Source organism: Arachis hypogaea, chromosome 15, assembly GCF_003086295.3.
Source record: "Arachis hypogaea cultivar Tifrunner chromosome 15, arahy.Tifrunner.gnm2.J5K5, whole genome shotgun sequence".
In the NCBI taxonomy this organism is placed as follows: Eukaryota; Viridiplantae; Streptophyta; class Magnoliopsida; order Fabales; family Fabaceae; genus Arachis; species Arachis hypogaea.
The window spans coordinates 42,655,180-42,662,879 of record NC_092050.1 but is presented as its reverse complement, the minus strand read 5'-3'; the positions used below and the strand labels follow the sequence as shown (position 1 = coordinate 42,662,879).

Genomic DNA, 7,700 nt, shown 5'->3' with positions numbered 1-7,700 from the left:
AATCAATGCACAATAAAGAAGAATGACGTTAACACACGCTCATGAGTACATGTGAAAAGTCATCAATGGAAAATAGCTAGTGCATATGATAACAATTGAATGCAAGGTGTTTATTGGCATGCAGGCAAAGGCATGAGTAGCATAGATCAAGCATTCAATGTCCAAGTTAGATTACCAAGTCTTTCAAACTAGCAACATGTTTGTAATGACAATTATATTGAATGAATATGATATGAAAAAGGGTTTTGTGAAAAGCAGGCATTCGGAGTAGTAGGATAAAAGATACTGAAAAGCAGTGCACAATGCCATACGGGCGTTTTTACAAACACATAGCATGCATGGTAAATAATCTAATGAAAATAATAAATTGAACATGCAAGCAACCCTTTAAAAAAATATATATACATATATATATATATATATATATATATATATATAATTGTCAAATAATTCCTCTAATAATCCACAAGTAAAATATAGAAATAATGACCCAAATAAATTTCTAACACCAATGAAAATAATGCAATGAATGAAAGTATGCAAATAAATTAAAATAAAAAAAATAAGAAGAATGAGAAGGGAAAGAAGATAAGAAAGGAAGAAGAAAGAAATAAGAAAAGATAAGAAAAATAAGGATTAGAGAAGAAAAGATAAGAAAATTGGCTGATCTGGATATTCTGTGCGCCGCTTGTGAGCGGACGCGTGAGTGACGCGGTCACGTGGTGCGTGACAAGGTCAGGTGACACGGACGCGTGGGTCACGCGATCGCGTGACATGTTTTGTGCGATTGGCACGAGTACAGCCTCGCGGTCGCGCAACTCTCTGTTCGAAACTCTTTTGCCAAAAATCTGGGTGACGCGATCGCGTGGGGCATGTGATCGCGTGAATGGCCATCTTTTAAAAATGACGCGGACGCGTGGGGCACGCGTTCACGTGGTGAGGCTTGGGCTTCCAGCACGAGTCCAGCCCAACTCCAGCTCAACTTTCTGCCATACACCCATTTACGTCGACTTCTCAGAGCCACGCGGTCGCGTGGGTGACGCGATCGCGTGGGAAGCTATTTTTCCAAATGACGCGGCCGCGTCAGCAACGCGGTCGCGTGGATTAAATTGTGCCATTAGTGCGCCTCCAGCCACGCTTTCGCGTGACTCTCTGTTCAATTCTTTTCTTCCCGACGCACATACGACGCGGACGCGTCGGCGACGCTGTCGCGTCGCGTGCGAAAATCCTTTTTTTTATTTGAAAACAATGCAGAATGTAGTGTTAATATGAATGTGATGCAAAACTCCAGGTTCAATATAATAAAATAAAATAAAACTCGAAAACAAATAAAACTAAATAAAAATGAAAAATGAACGATCATACCATGGTGGGTTGTCTCCCACCTAGCACTTTTAGTTAAAGTCCTTAAGTTGGACGTTTGGTGAGCTCTTCTGTTATGGTGGCTTGTGCTTGAACTCATCCAGGAATCTCCACCAATGTTTGTATCTCCAGTCACCTCCGGGGTCCCAAACTAGGCATGTAAAGCCCTTAAGAAGCTTCAAACGGATTCTTAGGCTCCCGGGGTGACAAATGTCAGAGCAGATTCCAGGATCCCAAATCTTGCTTTTACACCCATCTTTATCGGGATCTGTATTTTTCCAATTGGGTGATAAGTAATTTGAATTCTCACTGAAGCTACCAAACAGCTTCCTAGACCCATTCAGTTGAGCTTTACACCAACCTTTGCATTTAAACTTAAAGCTTCCAACCATAATGAACCTTGCAGGACAGTTCTTACCACTGACCATCTTCCTCTTACTCTTAATGCCACAAAGAGCTCTAAGTTGACCATCCGTCTCCAGTAGCCCATATTCAAGTGGAATTAGAAAGCTAAGGGATATGAATTTTACCCACTTGAATGTTGTGGAGGATGATGGCAACTTAGGGGGAGGAGACTCCAATAACTTTGGCAAGGTGATTTCAAGATCCACTCCCTTGTGCTCTTCGACAACTTCCACCTCTTGCAAGTTTCTTTTTCAATTAAAAACATTTTTCATTTAAGAAAGGTGATGGATTCATATTCATGGCTTTAAGGCATAGACACTTGGACAATAGTGATCATGTAATAAAGACACAAACATAGATAAACATAAAGCATAAAAATTCAAAAAATAGAAAATAAAGAACAAGGAAATTAAAGAACGGGTCCACCTTAGTGATGACGCCTAGTTCTTCCTCTTGAAGATCTTATGGAGTGCTTGAGCTCCTCAATGTCTCTTCCTTGCCTTTGTTGCTCCTCTCTCATGACTCTTTGATCTTCTCTAATTTCATGAAGGAGGATGGAATGCTCTTGGTGCTCCACCCTTAGTTGCCGCATATTGGAACTTAATTCTCCTAGGGAGGTGTTAATTTGCTCCCAATAATTCTGTGGAGGAAAATGCATCCCTTGAGGCATCTCAGGGATTTCATGATGAGGAATTTTCTCATGCTCTTGTCCATGAGTGGGATCTCTTGTTTGCTCCATCCTTTTCTTAGTGATGGGCTTGTCCTCATCAATGAGGATGTCTTCCTCTTTGTCAATTCCAGCTGAATTGCAAGGTGACAAATGAGATGAGGGAAGGCTAACCTTGACAAAGTAGAGGACTTGTCCTCCACCTTGTAGAGTTCTAGGGATATAACCTCATGAACTTCTACTTCCTCCCCAATCATGATGATATGGATCATGATAGCCCGGTGTATAGTAACTTCAGACCGGTTGCTAGTGGGAATGATTGAGCATTGGATGAACTCCAACCATCCCCTAGCCATAGGCTTGAGGTCATGCCTTCTTAGTTGAACCGGCTTTCCTCTTGAATCTCTCTTCCATTGAGCGCCCTCTTCACAAATGTCTATGAGGACTTGGTCCAACCTTTGATCAAAGTTGACCCTTCTAGTGTAGGGGTGTGCATCTCCTTGCATCATTGGCAAGTTGAATGCCAACCTTACATTTTCTGGACTAAAATCTAAGCATTTCCCCCGAACCATTGTAAGCCAATTCTTGGGGTCCGGGTTCACACTTTGATCATGGTTCTTGGTGATCCATGCATTGGCATAGAACTCTTGAACCATTAAGATTCTGACTTGTTGAATGGGGTTGGTGAGAACTTCCCAACCTCTTCTTCGAATCTCATGTCGGATCTCTGGATATTCACCCTTTTTGAGCTTGAAAGGGACCTCGGGGATCACTTTCTTCTTGGCCACAACTTTATTGAAGTGGTCTTGATGCACCTTTGAGATGAATGTCTCCATCTCCCATGACTCGGAGGTGGAAGCTTTTGCCTTCCCTTTCCTCTTTCTAGAGGTTTCTTCGGCCTTTGGTGCCATAAATGGTTATAGAAAAATAAAAAGCAATACTTTTACCACACCAAACTTAGAAGGATTGCTCGTCTTCGAGCAAAAGAAGAAGAAAGAGAGTAGAGGAAGAAGAAATAGAAGAGATAGAGGGGGGTGATGAGAGAACTTTTGCGTGGTCTAGAAATTTGCGGATAAATCCTCGTTGCAAGTATAGTTTCTAAACCTTCAAAAGTCCTTTCATACAAACGTTTTGGTTGTCACAAGTAACAAACCCCTTTAAAATTGATAACCGAGTATTTAAACCTTGGGTCGTCTTCTCAAGGAATTACAGGGAAGTATGTTCTTATTATTGGTTATGCAAAGGTATGTTTTGGGGTTTTTGGATCAAGGTAAAAAGTTAGAAAAGCAATGGCAGAGGGAATAAAATAATAACAATAAACATAAACTCATGGCAAGGTATTAGAAATTGGAAGTCCAGACCAAGTTATCCTTATCAATGATAATGAAAATTGAATCTTAATTTCACTTAGTCAACCTTTACTAAAATAAAGGAAAGTCAAGGGATTAATTAGTTCGATCTTCGAATCCTATTTATTTCCTAAGAAAAGATTGGGATTATTGGAGTTCAATTCAATTGGCAAGATAACAATTATCAATTATGCTGTTAAATTGGATAACTCCTGAGTTACTGATTTCTTAACCAAAACCAAGAATGTAAAAAGCTAAATATAAATCACAAATCTGAAAATACCTCAATTGCATTAATAAAGAAAATCATAACATGAAAGCCATAAGCCAATTATTCAAAAGATAAATATTAATTAAAGTACTAAGGTGAATAAAAATGGAAACGAAATTAAACAGAAAAGAACATTAAACCTGGGATCAAGAGTCACTCTTAAAACTAAGAGAAGTCCTAAATCCTAATCCTAAGAGAGAGAGGAGAGAACCTCTCTCAAACTAAATCTAAATCATAGAAAGTGAATTATGAGAGCCTATCATGTATGTATGCATTCCCCCACTTTATAGCCTCTAATCTATTTTTTCTGGGCCGCAAACTGGGTCAGAAATAGCCCAGAATTCGCTGGAGAAGAATTCAAACACGCTGATTTCTGTCACTGCGACGCGGCCGCACGGGTCACGCGGTCGCGTCGCCTAGCGTCAGAGCAACTATGACATATTATATATTAAATCCAAGCCCCAGACGTTAGATTTCCAACGCAACTGGAACCGCGTCGTTTGGACCTTTGTAGCTAAAGTTATAGCCGTTTGAGTGCGAAGAGGTCAGGCTGGACAGCTTAGCAATTTCTCCAACTTCTTGTATTCCTTCCACTTTTGCATGTTTCCTTTCTATCCTCTGAGCCATTCCTGCCCTATAATATCTGAAATCACTTAACACACATATCAAGGCATCTAATGGTAATAAGAGAGGATTAATAATAAGCAAATATAAGATCAAAGAAGCATGTTTTCAATCATAGCACAAAATCAGGAAGGAAATATAAAACCATGCAAATATTATGAATAAGTGGGTAAAGAGTTGATAAAATCCACTCAATTGAGCACAATATAAACCATAAAATAGTGATTTATCAGGGGGGTTAGTATTTCATCCAAGGGGGAGAAGTAGTGTTTAACATGTGTGAAAATGAAAGGGTGAAGATGGGTTTATATAGGAGTGGGGGAAGGGTAAGGTTCGGCCATGTATGGGTAAGTTTGAGAGTGAAAATGGTTTGAATTTGAATGGTGAGGTAGGTGGGGTTTATGATGGATGGATGTGGATTGGTGAAGGGTTTATGGAGAAGAGGGTAGGATTTGATAGGTGAGGGGTTTTGGGGAAGAGGTATTGAGGTGATTGGTGAAGGGTATTTGGGGAAGCGTTTTATGAAAAGGTGTGAAGAAGAGAGAGAGAGTGAGTTGAGGTTAGTGGGGATCCTGTGGGGTCCACAGATCCTGAGGTATCAAGAATTTCTCATCCCTGCACCAATTAGGCATTCAAAACGCCTTCTGCTGCCAATCCTGGCGTTAAATGCCAGGTTGCTGCCCATTTCTGGCGTTTAACGCCAGCTTCTTGCTCTTTTCTGGTGTTAAATGCCAGTCTGGTGCCCATTTCTGGCGTTAAACGCCCAGAATGGTGCCAGACTGGGCGTTTAACACCCATTCTGCTGCCCTTACTGGCGTTTAAATGCCAGTAGGCTTCTCCTCCATGGTGTGCTGTTTTTTATTCTGTTTTTCAGTTTGTTTTTACTTTTTCAATTGTTTTTGTGACTTCACATGATCATCAACCTATAGAAAACATAAAATAATAATGGAAAATAGAAATTTAACATAAATAAGTAAAATTGGGTTGCCTCCCAACAAGCGCTTCTTTAATGTCAATAGCTTGACAGTGGGCTCTCATGGAGCCTCACAGATACTCAGAGCATGATGATGGCCTCTCAACACCAAACTTAGAGTTTGGTTGTGGCCCCCCAACACCAAACTTAGAGTTTGAATATGGGGATTTTGTTTGACTCTGCATTGAGAGAAGATTTTCATGCTTCTTCTCCATGGTTACAGAGGGAGATCCTTGAACCTTAAACACAAGGGAGTCCTCATTCACTTGAAGGACCAATTCTCCTCTGTCAACATCAATCACAGCTCTTGCTGTGGCTAGGAAGGGTCTGCCAAGGATGATGGATTCATCCATACACTTCTCAGTATCTAGGATTATGAAATCAGCAGGGATGTAGTGGCCATCAACCTTTACCAAGACATCCTCTACAAGTCCATAAGCCTATTTTCTTGAATTGTCTGCCATCTCTAGTGAGATTCTTGCAGCTTGTACCTCAAGGATTCCTAGCTTCTCCATTACAGAGAGAGGCATGAGGTTTATGCTTGACCCTAGGTCACACAGAGCCTTCTCAAAGGTCATGGTGCCTATGGTACAAGGTATTGAGAACTTTCCAGGATCCTATCTCTTCAAAGGTAATTTCTACCTAGTCAGGTCATCCAGTTCTTTGGGGAGCAAGGGGGGTTCATCCTCCCAAGTCTCATTACCAAATAGCTTGGCATTTAGCTTTATGATTGCTCCAAGGTACTTAGCAAGTTGTTCTTCAGTAACATCTTCATCCTCTTCAGAGGAAGAATACTCATCAGAGCTCATGAATGGCAAAATTAAATTCAATGGAATCTCTATGGTCTCAGTGTGAGCCTCAGATTCCCATGGTTCCTCATTAGGGAACTCTTTGGAGACCAGTGGACATCCATTGAGGTCTTCCTCAGTGGAGATCACTGCCTCTTCCTCCTCTCCAAGTTCGGCCGTGTGGGTTACGTTGATGGCCTTGCACTCTCCTTTTAGATTCTCTTCTGTATTGCTTGGAAGAGTACTAGGAGGGAGTTCAGTAACTTTCTTGCTCAGCTGACCCACTTGTGCCTCCAAATTTCTAATGGAGGACCTTGTTTCAATCATGAAACTTTGAGTGGTTTTAATTAGATTAGAGACTACAGTTGCTAAGTCAGAGTTGCTCTGCTTAGAATTCTCTGTCTGTTGCTGAGAAGATGATGGAAAAGGCTTGCTATTGCTAAACCTATTTCTTCCACCATTATTGTTGTTGAAGCCTTGTTGAGGCCTCTGTTGATCCTTCCATGAGAGGTTTGGATGATTTATCCATGAAGGATTATAGGTGTTTCCATAGGATTCTCCCATGTAATTCACGTCTTCCATTGCTGGGTTCTCAGGATCATAAGCTTCTTCTTCAGATGAAGCTTCTTTGGTACTGACTGTTGCTGCTTGCATTCCAGACAGACTCTGAAAAATCATATTGACTTGCTGAGTCAATATTTTATTCTGAGCCAATATGGCATTCAGAGTATCAATCTCAAGAACTCCTTTCTTCTGACTTGTCCCATTATTCACAGGATTCCTTTCAGAGGTGTACATGAATTAGTTATTTGCAACCATTTCAATGAGTTCCTGAGCTTCTGCAAGCGTCTTCTTCAGATGAAGAGATCCTCCAGCAGAGCTATTCAATGACATCTTGGACAGTTCAGATAGACCATCATAGAAAATACCTATGATGCTCCATTCTGAAAGCATGTCAAAAGGACACCTTCTGATCAATTTCTTGTATCTTTCCCAGGCTTCATAGAGGGATTCACCTTCCTTCTGTCTGAAGGTTTGGACTTCCACTCTAAGCTTGCTCAATTTTTGAGGTGGAAAGAATTTTGCCAAGAAGGCATTGACTAGCTTTTTCCAAGAGTTCAGGCTTTCTTTAGGTTGCGTATCCAACCATGTTCTAGCTCTGTCTCTTACAGCAAAAGGAAAGAGCATAAGCTTGTAGACCTCGGGATCAACCCCATTGGTCTTGACAGTGTCACAGATTTGCAAGAATTCAGCTAAGAAC

At 40.9% G+C, this 7,700-nt stretch overlaps 1 non-coding gene across 1 annotated transcript; it reads left to right on the top strand.

Annotated features, from left to right (window-relative positions):
* The first annotated feature begins 7,387 nt into the window (after positions 1 to 7,387).
* LOC112752427 (small nucleolar RNA R71) lies at positions 7,388 to 7,495 on the top strand. Its single transcript, XR_003176865.1, has one exon. It is a non-coding gene; the product is annotated as a small nucleolar RNA R71 (small nucleolar RNA).
* Positions 7,496 to 7,700: the final 205 nt, after the last annotated feature.